The following is an 18368-nucleotide window of genomic DNA, read 5'->3' as shown; positions in this document are numbered from 1 at the left end:
AGGGTTTCATCACTGGTCAAGGGGTTCCTGACATGGCTCCAACTCACAACTTATTGAGCTGGTGACCCAGGACTAGTCTTATTGACCCCGGTCAAAAGGTTCTGATCATATTGCCAAAGGGTTTTGGCTAATGGGTGACTAGATCCATTTGCAAAGGGTACGTGGCTAGTGGGTGATTAGATCCCTTTGCATGATGTTGATGCAAGATGCTTCCCACGTGGTTTTGGAATAGAGCATGAGGTGGATGGATTCATCAACATAGTTGAGCTCATTCAACCTTTTCTTGGGATGGAGAAACTTTTCAACAAGAGAACATCTAAAGAAGTCAAAGAGAATAACTCCCTAGCTAAGAGGAACTGTTGAATTTTAGTAGTTGCGGTCAATATTCTTTAATTGTATTAGCCCACAAAAGAAAAAGAAAATGAAAATACAAATTTGAATTCAGGTCGGCTCCAACTAAAAGAGGTAAAGGTTAAACTTTGAAATGAAAAATTTGCCTCCAAAAGTCAAGTCAGCCCAACTAAGGGACACACCTATTTGGGCTCCTTCAACCACTATAAATATACATTCAACCTCCCTTGGAGAAATTTGAATCATCTCCTACATGTCTATTCTTCTATTCACACATGGAAGTAGTTGAGGAAAGAAGTTGAGTTTTTCTGTGGAGGATAATCTTCTATGGCAGCCAAGTTTATCTTATATTTGACTAGTGTTGACCAGCAGGCTAGCTCGCACGTGTGGTACCAGGGATTGATTGTTTAATCGAGATTTTCTGAGAAGTTGACCACAGCTTGACTGAATTTCATAGGAGTTGCATGATGCTGAAATTCGGCCTTGTTGACAAGGGTCGACCAAAATTCTGAGGCCACAACAGGAAGGCCGAAATGTTGGTCTATTTGACCAGGTTTGACTCATTTGTTTATGTGGTCAGTTTGATCTAAATTGATTGGAAAAATCAGATTGTATCTCTTGTTGAATTGGACAATTTCTCCTAAGAAAAGGTTGCTAGGTTTTTCCCTAGTTAGGGTTTTCCTAGGGTAAAAATTTGTGTCTCTTGTGTTTGGCTGTCTCTTTATGATCCTACTATCATTATTGCATTTATGGTTGAAATTTCTAAAGTATAATTGCTTAATGATAATCTGGAATGTGCTAAAGTAATAACAATATCATTGGAAGTAATTATCAGTTTCATAAATTGTGTTTGTATATTGCACTTGAAAAATCAACAGGCCTTAAGAGGGACATTGTTGTCCAAAGGAGAAGACAAACAATTGTTTGTTTGTCTTCTTGTTTGTTTGTATTATTGAATTGAATATTACATGTGTTTCTCGGTTGAATAGCATGTTTACTCATTTCATTATGCAAGCTACACCTATGACTACTGATTTCTTGGCAAGATCATAAGTTTTTACAGGTTCCTCTAGCTTGAATATTGGGGACCTCCTCGGTTGGAGCATCCATCTTCAATCACAAACAAAGCATTATTCCCACTTAGCATCAAGTGCCTCCAAGTGCCTTGAAAGGCCCCAAAACTCTCTCTTCTTTCCTCATCAAAGTTCTAAAAATTTCCTCAATATTTCTTGGTTAAATTCCTAAGAGTTTCATTGATAAATCTAGCATTTGAAGGTTTCATTTTACTGCTGTTCTAACAGCAGTAAAATCAGCCAAGAGAGGTTGCCTTAGTGTGACATTTCTTGGTTGTGTTAGAGTAGGAACTTGTACATTTTACATAGTAATTTTTTGGGTTTTGTACTAACAAAATTTTAGTGTTCCAAAGTGATTTTGGGCACTTTTCACTTGGATTTGCTTGCTGGTTTTTAGCAGGCCAGCAATTTTACAAGGGAATGTGTTGACAAAATTTCACCAAATTTGAAGATCTAAATCACCCAAAAAAGGATATTTATGACCATATACTTTGTAAAACAAGCATTTCTTACACCTTTGTAACTTCACAAAACCATTTTTCTCCCTTTATTCACAAGGGATACCATCACTACTAAGCATTGTAATCTTGAGGGAGCTAAGAGAGTCTCTTAGGCATCCCAATCCCCCTTACCCAGCAAGGGGAGCCTCTTGTGTCTTGTGTCTCATTTCATGGTGTGTTCATTGGGCTAAAATTTACTTAACACTGCAAAACATTAGAGTAGATTTCAATTTCATAGATTAGATTTTATTTTATGCTTTAGATTAGATTTCAATTTTGCAAAGAGTAACGAACCCCATCAAGCTCTCTTATGCTCTCTATCATTGCAAGCCTAGCTTGATCCTTGCACGGTACCCAGAAAGAGCTTGTTGGTTGATCTAGTTTAATAGGGAAAACCACTTTGTCTTTATTGTAAGATTGGGGGAAAAGTAAAGGTTGACCTATGAAATCAAGATAGGGGATAGTTTCCCCTATTGTTGGATCTCCTAGAAACTGGCTGACTTGTGAAATCAAGGGAGTACTCATTGAAGCGAAGTTTCCTCCTGTTGGATTTCCTTGCAGCCCTCTCTACCTCATTTGAAGGATAAAGATTAAGGGGAAACACACCTTAGATTAGATTTATTTTTCTTGCAATCACACATCTCAATCGTGCACTCATACAAATCACCACATATTCGTCATCTCACTTCACTAATTTATCTAAATCCAAGTGAAATCTAACTTAATAAAATTTACCAAGAATATTCTCCACAACATTTACTTTTATAGCATTCGGTTGATATTTCATTTGCCAGATTTACTTTTGAGCAACAAGCAACTTCTTTGGGCATTTCACTTTCAAGCATAAGCATTTACCTTTTGGCACTAGTCTATATCACTCTTCATTTTTGTCATTTGATCATTTGCTTATCTATCTTACTCATCTTGTATATTGATGGTGAATGTGATTATTTACTCATCTATCTTTCATATTAATTGTTGATGGTTGAATGTATTCTTGTGTTATTCAATTAACTCTTAGAACATTTCTTATTTTGCTATAGCTTAGTTGAGCCTTAGTTATTTTCTTAGGGACTACCCCCCTTGGCTTCACTAAGAGTTAGCCTAGATAGAGGAGTTGAAAATTGAGTCACACTTGCTCAACTTGAGACTTGCCCCCAAGGCCACACCAAGTGGATTAAATATTTTCTCCACGTTAACCCAGGTGTGAATTCTGCGACAACAAATTCCAAATATACCATTATTTTTTACATGCGAGTCTCCAAACCAAACCTGTTAAAAATAGAAAGTACCATGCATGTCAATCGAAGAAGCTTCACTTGAATTCTAAGTCCATAAGGACTCTGAATATGTAATCAATACCACCATACAAACCCTAGAACTTTATCTCCTAAAAGGTAAGGGAATTAGTAAAATAGTAAGTCCCTCCAACTTGTGCAAAAATTTTGTCCAAATCATCATTGAAACCATCCAACAACCAATCTCCATGGGAACCGACCCCCAACCTAAGCAAAATTGTATATGAATCTCCAACTTGATGAAATATGTTAGTCATCAACCCCCTGAATTTGCAAGGGGAAAATTTAGGGGTTAACAAGACAACAATTCAATCTTCTGGTTAACGATCCAAATTAGTGTGCAAGCGGTTTTGATTCCTACAACTTTGCATTTCAGGTTTTCAGAAAACTAGGATTCAGCAGCTACCTAATGCATAATTTCAATACCAACTAGTCATGGGTCTGCTAATATAAAAGAAAATGCTAACCTTTATAATAGTGTTTTACTAGATGTGATAGGTGTTGATGGTTGTAGCTCGAACAAGAACTTTTGCACGAGTTTTGTGTCAACTATGCATGAATTCTTCTGAAGTCTTTTCTATTTTCTAATTCATTTTATCAAAGTAAATTATTAGAGTGAAGAGCCTTTTAATTTTAAGCTATGAAAATTCTAATAAAGTATAATTTAGTTACACTAGTGACTTAGAGAAATCTCCACCGTTGATCACTAGTAAGATTGGGATTTAATCTCAACCATTTTATGTAGCGGTTAATTTACTTCCTCTAATACAGTCACTTAATTTAATGACATTAATGGGCCATTCAATAATGCAATCGATACTATGCCATTCAATAGCTCACTAACAGTGCAGTAACTTTCATAGAACAATATATATTGAACATCGCGTAGTTCAATTCCAACAACTATAGTTCCAAACGATATAGTTCGTGCCAAAGAATGTTACGTCCAAAATAATAAAGCCAAACAATATTATAGATCCACGTTATGTCCAAAATAATAATCCATACTAATTAAAAATGTCAAATCATTCTAATCAGAATCCCATTCAACGCACGAACTGGAAAAAAATCAAACCCACACTCTATTCTTGCCTTCGTAATTGTAATGTTCGGGTTGCTCAAAAGTTGTATCGCGGAGTATTCAAGAATCTATTGAAGCATGGTTTCATAAATGTCACGTCTGAATGCTTCAACCTAGCATAATCACCACAAAATTGGTTTAAAGGTATTTTACCACAGTATGAACTCGGATGTCCCTGCACTGAAATGACCTCAGCTTCGGGGGATCTCCCTCATCCACAGTTCCAAATTCTCCAACACAGAATTAAAGATAGAACTCAGATTTCCAATCCACGGACCTTCAGACTTCACCACAACTCCTCACGGAATAGTCAATGAGTTCTTGAATCAAGCCACAGAGCACAAATTCCAGCCTCAAACCCACAGGCTCAACCGCAAAACTTTGTTTCTTTTAACCCAGAAATCCTAATTTTTGCACAAAAATTCGTGAGGTTGCCACAGATAGAACCAATATCCTCCCTTGTTGATCTACCAGTTTTGCAACTTCAATTCAGGACTCGTCTTCTTCAAAAATGCTACTCCTTGTTGTGCCATGTTAAAATTGGCATCTAGGGCCAAACTCCATGTGGGTTATCTTATTTATGGCAGCTGATATTTTTCTTGGACTCCTCCCATCGAGAGGTGTAGGATTGATCTAAAGATCATCCGATTCCAATAAGTATTCATGGAGTTATGAATTTATTTGTGTTATAAGACAATTCGTCAAGGTCGGCCAGCAACCAAATAAACCCCACATGTGCTCAACGTTTTAGTATAAAAGGAGTTGACTTGATAGTCATTTCTACACACACTTCTATCTTGATTTCTCTCCACCTGTCTTGGGTTTTAGTGGAAGAGAAATCTAGGAGTGGAAGCCCTAGACGTTGGAGGAAAAGAGGTTGCCCTAGCCGCAACAAAGAAGGCAGCCCTAAACGTTGTCCTAAGGCAGCCCTAACGCTGTCCTAAAGGCAGCCCTAAACGTTGTCCTAAGGCAGCCCTAACGCTGTCCTAAAGGCAGCCCTAATGCTGTCCTAAAGGCAGCCCTAAACGTTGTTCTAAGGCAGCCCTAAATGCTGTCCTAAAGGCAGCCCTAAACGTTGTTCTAAGGCAGCCCTAATGTTGTCCTAAAGGAAGCCCTAAACATTGTTCTAAGGCAGCCCTAAATGCTGTCCTAAAGGCAGCCCTAAACGTTGTTTCTAGGTATGGTTTAGAGTTGCAAAGATGCATGGACAGCAAGGCTACATAAGTGCTGCAAAGATGCATGGACAGCAAGGCTAGATAGTGCTGCAAAGATGCATGGACAACAAGGCTACATAAGTGTTGCAAAGATGCATGGACAGCAAGGCTAGATAGTGCTGCAAAGATGCATGGATAACAAGGCTACATAAGTGCTGCAAAGATGCATGGAAAGCAATGACATTGTGACATGGCAGCAAAGGTACATGGTGTTGCAAACTCATTATACAGCACAATGATGGGACAACAGCTTGTTGGGGCAGCACAATGATCAATGACATGGTGACATTGTGCAGCAGAGATACATGGGACATCTAGTATTTAGTGCAGCAAGTTCATGGTCCTGCAATAGTATGGTACATGGAACAACAACAACAAGGTGCAGCAAAGGTACATGGTGTTGCAAACTCATTATACAGCAAAATGATAGGACAACAGCTTGTTGGGACAGCACAATGATCAATGACATTGTGACATTGTGCAGCAGAGATACATGGGACATCTAGTATTTAGTGCAGCAAGTTCATGGTCCTGCAATAGTATGGTACATGGAACAACAACAAGGTGCAGCAAGCATAGCGCTGCAAGCACATTGGGACAGGAGTATGGTACTTGGTGCAGTAAGCACATGGGTGACAGCATGGTGCTGCAGTGGCATAACAGTGCTAAACATTGGGACAACAATGCAGCATAAGGTGCAGCAGTATGATGTGTACAACATGGTCATAAGGTCCAGCATTGTGATGATGGGTGCAGCATGGTGCAATGAGGTGCAGCGTGACAACGAGATGCAGCACAATGATAGGTGAAGGAGTCACCTTGGAGAATCAGTTGAAGCAGCATGTCTTCAACTAATCTCATGTACCATCTTCTTAGAGATGATCTATTCTCTTATCTAGATAAGTCAAAGTGTTGACTTTTGTTGTAAATGTACTATCTATCTCCCTCTCTGCTGAACTATTGAAGAACACATAAGAAGAATTGATCAAGGGTTTCCCCACACTAGGGTTTGTCCCTGGCTAGTGCCACATCTTGTGTCCTCTTGTCTTAGCTTGTCTTCTGCGATTTATGTTTATGTTCTATCTGCAGTTTATTTTAATGTTGATGTGATTGCTAATCTGGAAAAGATATTGAGCTAACTATGAAAATTGAAATAAATTGCTCTAAGCATAGAACATACCTAAAATTAACATGGTACCGGAGTTGAGGTGAAGACAAAGCCCAAGCAAGAGTGAAAGAGCAATCACCGAAGACAATTGGGAAAGGACAAAAGGATCAATGGATTCCTCATCCCTCTTCAAATTCGCCAAGGGTGAAGTTGAAGCAGAGAATATTATCAGAATGGCGTAGCGGAAGCTTCTGATGACCCACCTAAAGATCACTTCAATGGGAAGTCTGGATCCAAGGGTGGAAGGAAAGGCAGATGCCTTGATAGTAATAAGTCCGACCATTATGCGAAGGAGTGTCAGAATGGTAGGGACACATCACTTGATGAAGATAACAATCATTCCAGAGACATCTTCAATGATCAGCGGAATGACAAGTAATGCAGGTCATCAAGGAAACAGGCGACTCTTCAAAAAAGCAAAGAACCCCAGGTATGAAGAATGAAATGTTGTTTCTGATAAGATAAAGAAGCGTTATCTTGTATTGGCCCTCTCCTTCAGATTCTTTAGGAATCTGGCTTATTGATTGTAGTGCTTCAAGGCACTTCATCGAATAGAAGAGTGATCTCTCTAATTTAGTAGAGATGGAAACAATCGTGGGATTATACTTGGAGCCGATGCCACCTATCCCGGAAAGGGTGTAGGGAATGTTACCCCTAGATTGAATGAGGGTAACTCAATTCATTTACGAGAATCTCTTTATGTACCTGATCGCAAGAAGAGACTGGTGTCCATCTCGATAATGGAAGTCAATGTTTTTAGGGTGGCATTCATCGATGGAAAGGTACATGTTTGAAAACGAAATTTTTTAAGATGCTTTTACTCATGGATTCAGGGTTGGAAATTTGTATCAAGTTGCAGGATGGTCCATTGGCGACCATGGCAGTTGTCACATCTCATCTATAGCACTAGAGGTCTACTTATTATGGGGCCCTACCCGATGTGAGTCAGATGGTGACAGGGATGCCTGAATTCAAGAAGAGCATGAAGGTACATGTCCGAGATGTACCAAAGGAAAATCTTACAAGGGGACCATTCCCCTCATGTAGCAGGTCCATAGGTTTGGAACAACCTGAGGAGTTTGAGATTCATGATCGGGAATCTCATGTATACAGGTTTTAGAAAGCCCTCTACGGCTTGAAGCAAAACACCCCAGGCGTAGTATGAGAGGACTGATAGCTGTCTGATGAAGCTGAGATTCACTAGGAGTGAAACTGATCCAAACCATTTCTCGAAGGTTGTGGATGATAGACCTCTCATACCAGCAACTTCTAAGGATGACCTATTTCTAATAGGTGCAGACCCTCTCATTTGCAGAAGTAAGAGGGAGTTGGATTTTGGATGTGGAATAGTAAACTGCAAGCCTGTGACTACCTCGTGGATCTTAACTTTCAGAAGTTATATGGTAGTGATGCCGTACCAGATTTGGGAAATGCCTCTAAGTTTCATAAACTCATTCGCATTGATGTTCTTGGTGAACTTTTGTCTGGATATATGTTTTGTAGTTAGCATGGGGAGCTCATGTTTGATTGAGCCTCACTGGATTAGTGCCAAGAATCTTCTGAGATATCTTCGAGGCACAATCTCTCATGGATTTAGATACACTGCTGAAAATATGAAGTTGCACGATTATTCGAACGCTGACTGGGCAGGCAGTGTGGAGGACCATTAGAGCACTTCTCAGTGCTGGTTCTCTTTGGATTCTGCTTCGATATCATGGATGAGCAGGAAGCAGAAGTCGGTTGCTATAAGCACTGTCAAGACCGAATACATAGCTACGAGTATGATCTCGTATGAAATTATCTGGTTGTGGAAGCTCTTCAGTGAGTTGTTTATACACATGATGAATACCACTGTGATCCTCTGTAACAACCAAGGGGGGATTCGATTGTTGAGGAAACCCGTATTCGATGATTGCTCCAGGAGATAGACATCAGATACTACCTTATCTGGGATATGGTAAGTCGATGAGCGAGGAGGCTCCATCGCATTGAGACTGATGTACAGGTCGCAGACTTTTTGTCAAAGCCCCGGGGAAAGGTCAAATCTATGACTTTCCTGAACAACTTGGAGTCGTTGAGAGACCTTCTTATAAGGGTCCCGCATGTTGCATGCATTGAGCTATGGGAGTTCCGGGGGCTTGGAATACTTACTAGAGCAACACGCGACCATAGGGCGACTCACCCTCCCCTAATGGTGCGTTGTGTACAGGGTGAATGGCTCAGCCTTCCCTGTGATATCCTGTGGCGACTGTGGAACAGGATGATTAGTTCTCCTGTGGGCCGGGATGATTAGTTCTCCCATGGCAACTGTGGAACGTTCTCCTATGGGCCAAGATGATTAGTTCTCCCGTGGCGACTACAGGACAAGATGATTCGTTCTCTTGTGGATGGGATGGTTAGTTCTCTTGTCAAGGCATCCTACCCATGTAGTCTGGAACTCATGGGAAGAGTACCTCTCATCTGATCAATGAGTAGGGAAATGGGGTTAGGGACCATTAGTAGTACTATCCATGGACGCATTGTTGTATCTACCGTACTCCCTATGCTAGGATGACCTCCATTCATCTGGGATCAATGAAACTAATCTGGGATCAGTATGAGTGGTTTGAGAAACTCTCTTGTGATATTGATCTGGGATCAATGAAACTGACTTCGGGTCAGTAAGAGTGGTATGACACACCCTCTTCATATGGAACTGACTTCGGATCAGTAGAGAATGGTATGAGACATTCTCGATCAATTCTTCTTCTTCATGGTTCAGCAAAGTAGAGCTCAGTAGAGCAGAGCAGAGTAGAGCAAAGCAGTGCAGGGCACTAATGGCAGAGATAGTACAGTTGGACAAATGGATAAGCGGATGGAGTTCTCCCTAGTTGAGAGGGAGTGTTAAAATTGGCAACTAGGGCCAAACTCCATGTGGGTCATCTTATTTATGGCAGTTGATATTTTTCTTGGACTCCTCTTATTGAGAGGTGTAGGATTAATCTAAAGATCATCCGATTCTGATAAGTATTCATGGAGTTATGAATTTATTTGTGTTATAAGACAATTCGTCAAGGTCGGCCAGCAACCAAATAAGCCCCACATGTGCTCAACATTTTAGTATAAAAGGAGATGACTTGATAGTCATTTCTACACACACTTCTACTAGATTTCTCTCCACTGTCTTGGGTTTTAGTGGAAGAGAAATCTAGGAGTGGAAGCCCTAAACGTTGGAGGAAAAGAGGTTGCCCTAGCCGCAGCAAAGAAGGCAGCCCTAAATGTTGTTCTAAGGCAGCCCTAACGCCGTCCTAAAGGCAGCCCTAACGCTGTCCTAAAGGCAGCCCTAAACATTGTTCTAAAGCAGCCCTAACGCTGTCCTAAAGGCAGCCCTAAACGTTGTTCTAAAGCAGCCCTAATGCTGTCCTAAAGGCAGCCCTAAACGTTATTCTAAGGCAGCCCTAAATGCTGTCCTAAAGGCAGCCCTAAACATTGTTCTAAGGCAGCCCTAATGCTGCCTTTAAAGCAGCCCTAATGCTGTCCTAAAGGCAGCCCTAAACGTTGTTCTAAGGCAGCCCTAATGCTGTCCTAAAGGCAGCCCTAAACGTTGTTCTAAAGCAGCCCTAAATGCTGTCCTAAAGGCAGCCCTAAACGTTGTTTCTAGATACGGATGCTGTCCTAAAGGCAGCCCTAAACGTTGTTTCTAGGTACGGTTTAGAGCTGCAAAGATGCATGGACAGCAAGGCTACATAAGTGCTGCAAAGATGCATGGACAGCAAGGCTAGATAGTGCTGCAAAGATGCATGGACAACAAGGCTACATAAGTGCTGCAAAGATGCATGGACAACAAGGCTACATAGTGCTGCAAAGATGCATGGACAACAATGACATTGTGACATGGCAGCAAAGGTACATGGTGCTGCAAACTCATTGGACAGCACAATGATCAATGATATTGTGACATTGTGCAGCAGAAATACATGGGACATCTAGTATTTAGTGCAGCAAGTTCATGGTGCTGCAATAGTATGGTACATGGGACAGCAACAACAACAAGGTGCAGCAAGCATAATGTTGCAAGCACATTGGGACAGCAGTATGGTACTTGATGCAGCAAGCACATGGGTGACAGCATGGTGCTGCAGTGGCACAAGTTACAACAGTGCTAAAGACTAGGACAACATGCAGCATAAGGTGCAGCAGTATGATGTGTACAACATGGTCATAAGGTCCAGCATTGTGATGATAGGTGCAGCATGGTGCAGTGAGGTGCAGCATGACGACGAGATGCAGCACAATGATAGGTGGAGGAGTCACCTTGCAGAATCAGTTGAAGCAACATGTCTTCAACTGATCTCATGTATCATCTTCTTAGAGATGATCTATTCTCTTATCTAGATAAGTGAAAGTATTGACTTCTGTTGTAAATGTCCTCTCTCTCTCTCTCTCTCTCTCTCTGTTGAACTATTGAAGAACATATAACAAGAATTGATCAAGGGTTTCCCCACATTGGGGTTTGTCCCTGGCTAGCACCACATCTTGTGTCCTCTTGTCTTGGCTTCTCTTCTGCGATTTATGTTTATGTTATATCTGCAATTTATTTTAACGCTAATGTGATTGCTAATCTAGAAAACATATTGAGCTAACTGTGAAAATTGAAATAAATTACTCTAAGCATATAACATGCCTAAAATTAACATGCCAGAACAAAAGAAAGTTAGAAATAGAATTTCTAACTAGTGTGGAATCTTTCACCACCGAAATTAGAAAAGAGCAAAGGGGTCTTAAATGTTAGAAAATCGAAAAGACAGAAAGATTTTCTTATGTTGATAATTACTTGTGATATTATTATGTTCTTCTTAACTTCTTTATGTTCTTCCTTTATCTTTTTCTCATCAAGCAATCATCAAAGCAAAAAACATGAATATCATGGACACCAAATGTAGGCACTCAGCCAGGGCTAAAACCCCTTTATAGAGGAAAACCTAGTCAAAACTCTTCCTTCAGTAAATTCAAATTGAGATATACCAAGACCCTAGACCAAAAGACCTTCCTCCAACAAGTCAACTCTTCCTTCTGATAGATGATCTCTTCCAAAGTTACCAAGTGCTAGCTTCTCAAAAGTAGCTTCAATCCAGAATTTCGATCCCCAGCTTCAAAACTTCGACCCAACTTTAGGACTGCAATTTCGATCTAGCAGCTTCAATAGCTCCATCCTAGTAGCTTCATGTTGAGAAATCTATGGCATCGAGATTAAGTGATTTCTCTTCTATTGATAACTGCTTGTGAATGCTTTTTACTTCTTAGATTAGGATCTTCTTTTACTTATGTTATTATAGTGTTATTCTTCATCAAACAACTACCAATGCATAAACCATAAAGAGACAAGAGACACAGAATATAGGCTATCAACCAGGGCCAAAACCTCTCCCACTTGAGAGGAAAACCCGAACAAATTCTTCTTCTTATAGAGACTTCAATTGATGAATACCAAGACCAAGACCCTTGACCTATTTGCCACTCCAAGACCAAGACACAAGGCTTCCTTGATGAGATCCTTAGTCAACGATAGTCAACCTTCTGCTCCTTCCTCCTTCTCGGCTTCTCTTCAACTTTGGCTTCCTTCTGCTTCAAACCTTCGCTTATTTCGGCCTCCTTGAATTAGGTCTGCAATCTTTGACCCTAATTCAAAAACCCTAACTCATGCATATGACCTTCTCTTATGCCTTGATTTCCTTTGCTTTAGTAGGAGGTCTCTTCCTTGGTAACTCGGCTTGTAATATACCTTGATCTTCTCCTTGTTATGACCTACAAGTATCACAACAAGAGCTCGGCTTATTTTGTAATGGACAAAGCCTCTTTTCTCGCACGTGTTGAATAGATTATCCCAAAAACAATGCTAGAGACTTCGCTCTACCTTCCCTTCTCTTCACTAGCTATAAGACTATCTTCTTTGACCCTTTCACACTTCTTGTTTCAGTCCTCTTCTTCACTGAAAATTTATTCTCCAAATGAAATCCGAACTACCCTATTTATAGTTGTTTCCCCATCAATTAGGCCGACTTGAGAGAGGGTGAGCCGACATGTCCTTTTGTGAAGATTATTTATTCCATCTTGTAGTCGACTTGTAGGAGGTGCCTTTGCTTGGTCTTGGAGGGCCTTCTTATACATTTAATGACTCATACAAAAATGTAACATGCCCAAGAAGGGTCCTTCATACATGACATTGACTCAATATGACTTTTATGACTAGATGACAAAACCTAAAGGCTCACAATGGGAACCTTAACTAAAAATAAAATTCCTTGATCATGAAACCCATGATTCAAGTACTTACATAAATAATTTTATTTTCTTCTTTTCATCATTTACATAAAATCACAATTACACATGTCATTATGAAGACCGAACCTAGTTACATTTTTCAACACTTCACAGCTTCAACCTTGATGCAGCTTCACAGCTTCGACCTTGATGCAGCTTCACAGCTTCAACCTTGATGTAGTTGCCCAGCTTCGATGTAGCTTCAAAATTTCATTACACGAGTGAGAGAGAGAGAGAGACCCAAAAACATTGATTTCAGCTTCCTTCTTGAACTTCGCACTTTTTTTGCTCCCAGCTACTGCAATTCGAACTTGTGAGAGATGTGTTCCCAAATGAATGGAGTTGCTCCAATATATAGTGAGTTTGTGAGGTTGAATTCCCTTGTTGAGGCCAACTTGGTGGAGGAGGCCTAATTGACCTATTTCACAATAAAATAAATTTTCTTTCTTGACAAATAAATCCCAAAAAGGGTTCTTTACATTATGACATGGACAAGAACACTTGACATAAAGCCCAGAAGTCTTCAATGGAGACTTTGACCTAAAAACAATTGACCCAAGCATGAAACCCATGCTTTAAAATCAATTTATTTAATAATAAAATGTCTTTTTCTTTCTTTTGACAAATACATTTTAAATATAATTATGAAGATCGACACTAGTTACATTCTTCAACACTCCCTCTTAACTAGGGAGGTATTCATAATTACCTATATTTATAGAGGTACATGGAAGATGTCCAAAATGAACTACAAAGAGTTCTGGCACACTCAGTGCCTCGGACTAGATACCTGACTAGGGTTATCTATCCGGGTGGGACTAAGATGGACTAAAGTTTTCAACCAGTCTAGGTACCATCAGGCTTACTAACCATCAATGTAGGGATCTAGGTGTGTATCCAAGGTCAGAGCTCTAAGACCAATGCCACCCTCCCTCTTCGGGATCTAGACATCAAACACACATAGGTCAACCAGATGTCCTCCCAAGCATCTGCCATTAGATGCTTCATCTCTCCCTAATAAACTAGATATATCCATTTGTCCAAGCATGCTTCCCAAAGTGTTCATCTTTCTTCATGGAGAGATTTACCTATTCAAACACAAACCCTAATTAATAATAAACTTTCAAATATACATATACAAGTAAACACAAACCTTCAGGGTCCTCAATCATCCTGATGCCACTTATTCATATGCAACTAGTCGGAAGCTTTTCTTCTTTCATTTCTTTAGCAACATCAAGACATTCTCAGTACATTGTAGTACTTTCATTCATTCTCCAATTACTTCTTCAAGGTATCCATCATGACTACTATAATATGCTCTCCCTCTTAATTGGGGAGATGTACTCTTTTCTACTAACCATGCCCCCTCTTAATTTCAGGAGATCAACATCTGAGAACCTATCATGGCTTCATTCCTTCCTTTATCATGCTCACCAATATTATCAAGTCAATTTTACTTAAGAACATCTCCAACATCTCGAAGATTATGTACCTACACAACCTAAATAGCAAGTACAACCAAATACAAAAGCATGAAGTTAACTATATCATAATCATGTCAATATAATGGAAGCAATTAGACTTTAGACATCAAACACCTAGTTAGGTTCATGATCAACAAGAAACACATACTTCTTGCTAGGGTTATTGTCATAAACCCTTTGACTACAATATAAAGCAACTCAATCAAGAAATCAGTCTCATTCTATCTAGGACCTCAATATTACTACTACGATTTACTGCAAACCCTAGATTCCAACTTTGAGACAAAAAGCCTTAGATATTAGCAGTTAATATTAATAACAATCCTACCATGCATTTATGATTTAAGGTTTCAACAATGTTTGACACCACTAGGGTTTGCAAAATGTTAGACAATACTAGGGTTTGTTTGCAAACCCTAGATCCTATCATCAAAACTAAATCATATCATAAAACAATATTATCATATCCTAGAATATCAATTACTAGGGCATTGTTACAAACCCTAGAATTCACAATCTATGAGCATCAATAATTAGGTCAGCATAATTGTAAATACATATCTAGGATTTCATGCACTAGCAATACACACCAATATCTACACAAACATCAATACATCAGAGTTAGACATATAACAATTTTGATCAGGCTAGGGATTTGATGAGACAGACGAACAAATACCTAGGGATTGATTCATAGGACCTTGTTATAGATATTAAACATGTTTAGTTCATAAATCCTAAATTACCAAACCCTAAAGATCTAGGTTTTCTATAACAATTCCAAAACATCAAACGAATAGGAATTCTATATTTCATCAACAACCCTAAGTAAACTAAGGGTTTCAATATTAGCATCGACATACCATTATGTTAAAGTTTTACAGTGAACCTTTCAGGGGTTCCACAAGAATGATAATGTAACGACGGTAGATTTAATCTAGTGATTAATCACCCTAACAAGAATCTTTATGATTCAAAACCCTAGACATGTCAATGTCAGTAATGTAAAGCAAAATTTAAAAGAAGAATGATCGTACCTTTTATATGAAGAGAACTTTATAACAAAGGTTATAGTTCGAGACATACCTTGAGTTGTTCCTTAATAAACCTTGTAGGACATCAATTCTTGAAGGACTTCCTTTGCAATAGAACTTCTACCATGCTTCAAGTCTATCCTTTGAAGTCTCCTCTATGACCCTTGAACATTTAGCAAGCTTTCCTAACTAAGGAAACTTTTTGGTAAAATGGTGGAGCCTCCCTCTTAATCTAATCTTGAGGGGAACCTACAACTTATCAAAATAAAAGGTGTTCTAATAAGACATGTCAGACCTACAAGTTCAAGAAATCAAAACATAAAGGAAAACAATTCAAAACTTAAACTAAAGACTAAGAGGGATAAGAGAGAGAGGACTTAGTAGTATAAGTCCTTGACTTTCGATTCTTCAGTCTTGCTCTTCTTAGGTGGCGCTTCATTGGCAATATTTGCTTGATCCCTATCTCTTCTTTTATTCCTTAGATTCTCCGGACAACGGCCTTTATAATGACCCATCTTATGGCAATTATAACATTCGATCTTGGATAGGTCAACCTTCTTCTTTGGTCCTTTGAACTTCTTGAAGGTTCCCTTCTTTTTGTGATGAGCATAATAGGCATTTGAGATGTTTTCTTCTTCATCCTCCTTGTTGTTAGTTAGCGAAACTCGAGCTTCTTCTTGACTGCATGCATTCCACATTTGCTCAAATGTTGGTGTATCTGTCCAATTGTTAAGTCTTGATGCATAGGCACTCCAAGATTTCGGTAGTCCTAGAAGAGCAATAATTACGGGCTCCTTTTCTAGGACAACTTTATCTATTACTTGGAGTTCATCTTTGATTCTAGATATCCTTATAAAGTAGGATGCCACAGTATCGTCTTTCATCATCTTTATATTTCTTAATTCATTCTTGAGACTTGCTATTTGACCAATATTCTTGATAGTGAACAATTTAGATAGAGCTTCATACATTTCTTGAGCGGAATCTATGTTGGATATGTATGGAATGAGGTTGTCCTTTACTCCATCCACTATTAGGTTCATGGCCAAGATTTTGGTTTCTCTAAACTTAGCTTTCTTTGCATCATATGTAGGCTTCTTGAATTTTCCCAGAACTAGATCCAAAACTTTGTTCTTCTCGAGGATGAGATCTATCCTCTTTTTCTAGGCACTGTAGTTGGAGGCTCCTTCTAATTTGTTTTCTCCCTTCATTGAGTTTGACATAGATCTTGTAGATAGTAGACTTATCTCCTTATATAATCCTTTTTCTTGATGACTCTTATTCAACTTCTTAAAACTCCTTATTCTCCTTATAGTAGATCTTCAGGCTGCCTTTTTCTTCCTTCTTCACCTTAGCTCTGATACCATGTTAGAAAATCGGAAAAGCAGAAAGATTTTCTTATGTTGATAATTACCTGTGATATTATTATGTTCTTATTAGCTTCTTTATGTTCTTCCTTTATCTTTTTCTCATCAAGCAATCATCAAAGCAAAAGCATGAAGATCATGGACACCAGATGTAGGCACTCAACGAGGGCTAAAACCCCTTTATAGGGGAAAACTGATCTGATAATGAGATCTAAGACAATTAATAAGGTATTACAGACTCATGTGCATGGATTTGCCTATGTTATTTTATGCAATGGATCGATCAGATTGCGAAATACATAGACTATGAAGCAGTAAAACACTACAATAGACAAACACATAAAAACACAGCAAGTTTAATAAGGAGTTCACCCAATGCTCCTGGGCTACATCTCCTAGTCCAGCCTTCAGTGCTGACCTCTCTATTATGTCTTCAAGCAAAGTTTTTACAACAGTATGAGCTCAATTTGAGACTCAATACACACAAATATAACAGTAAGAGTTTGCTTGAACCTCTCAAGCTTTCTCTGAGTACACAGACTCTCTGGATCACTCTCTGTCTCTATCTTAGCTCTGTCTCGGCACTGCCTACTCTGTCTTCTGTTTGCTATGGCTTTAAAGCCAATCTGGGCTGCCTGTTCGTTTCTCCTTCTCGGCTTTCTGTCTCCCGGGCCTCTGTCCGCTCGAATCCCTCTTCCAGCGTTACACAATCATTGCATAACGCCTAAAGGGGAGGTGGCCACCTATTCGGCAACGTAAGAGTGCCTCGGGCCCTTGAAATCCTTCAGAATCCCGAACGCGGTCGTTTTCTGCTAACACAGGAAAATGCATTCACGACTGTGAAATTCCACCAAAACACAGTTCATTTCAGACTTCAAAAGTCCTTAAATACGATCTATTCCCCTATCGGGTCCGTCCCCAATCGCTATCGCAAGTCGCTTCGGCCCTGCTCCAAGGTTCCCCTTTGTATTTTAGAAATACGTTAAAACTACGAAAATGCATTAGAAATGGCCTTTCTCCGGACTTGAAACAATATATAATAGCCTTAAGGAACCCTTTCGGGTCCGGCTTATCGCATCGGTGCTTCACCCCTTGTATTTCGTTTAATGAACGAAATACGAAAAATACATTAAAAATGCCCTTTCTGCAGATCTCAAATCTTATGAAATAATATTTATATAATCGTCGAGTCCGGTTCATCGGATCGCAGATGTGTATGTGTATATGCCCGCTCCTCTGTGTAGCCCCGATTGCGATACCGCGATGCGATTGATCGCAATCGCACATCGCGATAACCCCGGGCCGTTGTAAGTGCTCTTGTAATCTCCGATAGCGATCATGCGATGCAACGTGGGTCGTCGATCTGCGCGCTTGATCGACGGTCCTAGTTGACTCCGTCGGTCGCCGTCGCAAGTGGTATGTAGTCTGCGTTGATATCTGTTGTCTACCTGTGCCGATTGCGATTGTCGATCAGATCTGGACCGTTGATCGGCCA

General features: G+C 39.6%; 1 protein-coding gene across 1 annotated transcript in view; it reads right to left on the bottom strand.

Annotated features, from left to right (window-relative positions):
• The window catches only part of COX15 (cytochrome c oxidase 15), a 209034-nt gene that overhangs the window by 122217 nt on the left and 68449 nt on the right, over positions 1-18368 (bottom strand). The window lies entirely within an intron of this gene.

This window comes from Pinus tabuliformis, chromosome 4_2 (genome assembly GCF_031772625.1).
Source record: "Pinus tabuliformis cultivar Carrire ecotype Pingquan chromosome 4_2, CPIR1, whole genome shotgun sequence".
Lineage (NCBI taxonomy): Eukaryota > Viridiplantae > Streptophyta > Pinopsida > Pinales > Pinaceae > Pinus > Pinus tabuliformis.
The sequence above is the reverse complement of the archived record's forward strand: the minus strand, read 5'-3'. Positions and strand labels throughout refer to the sequence as shown.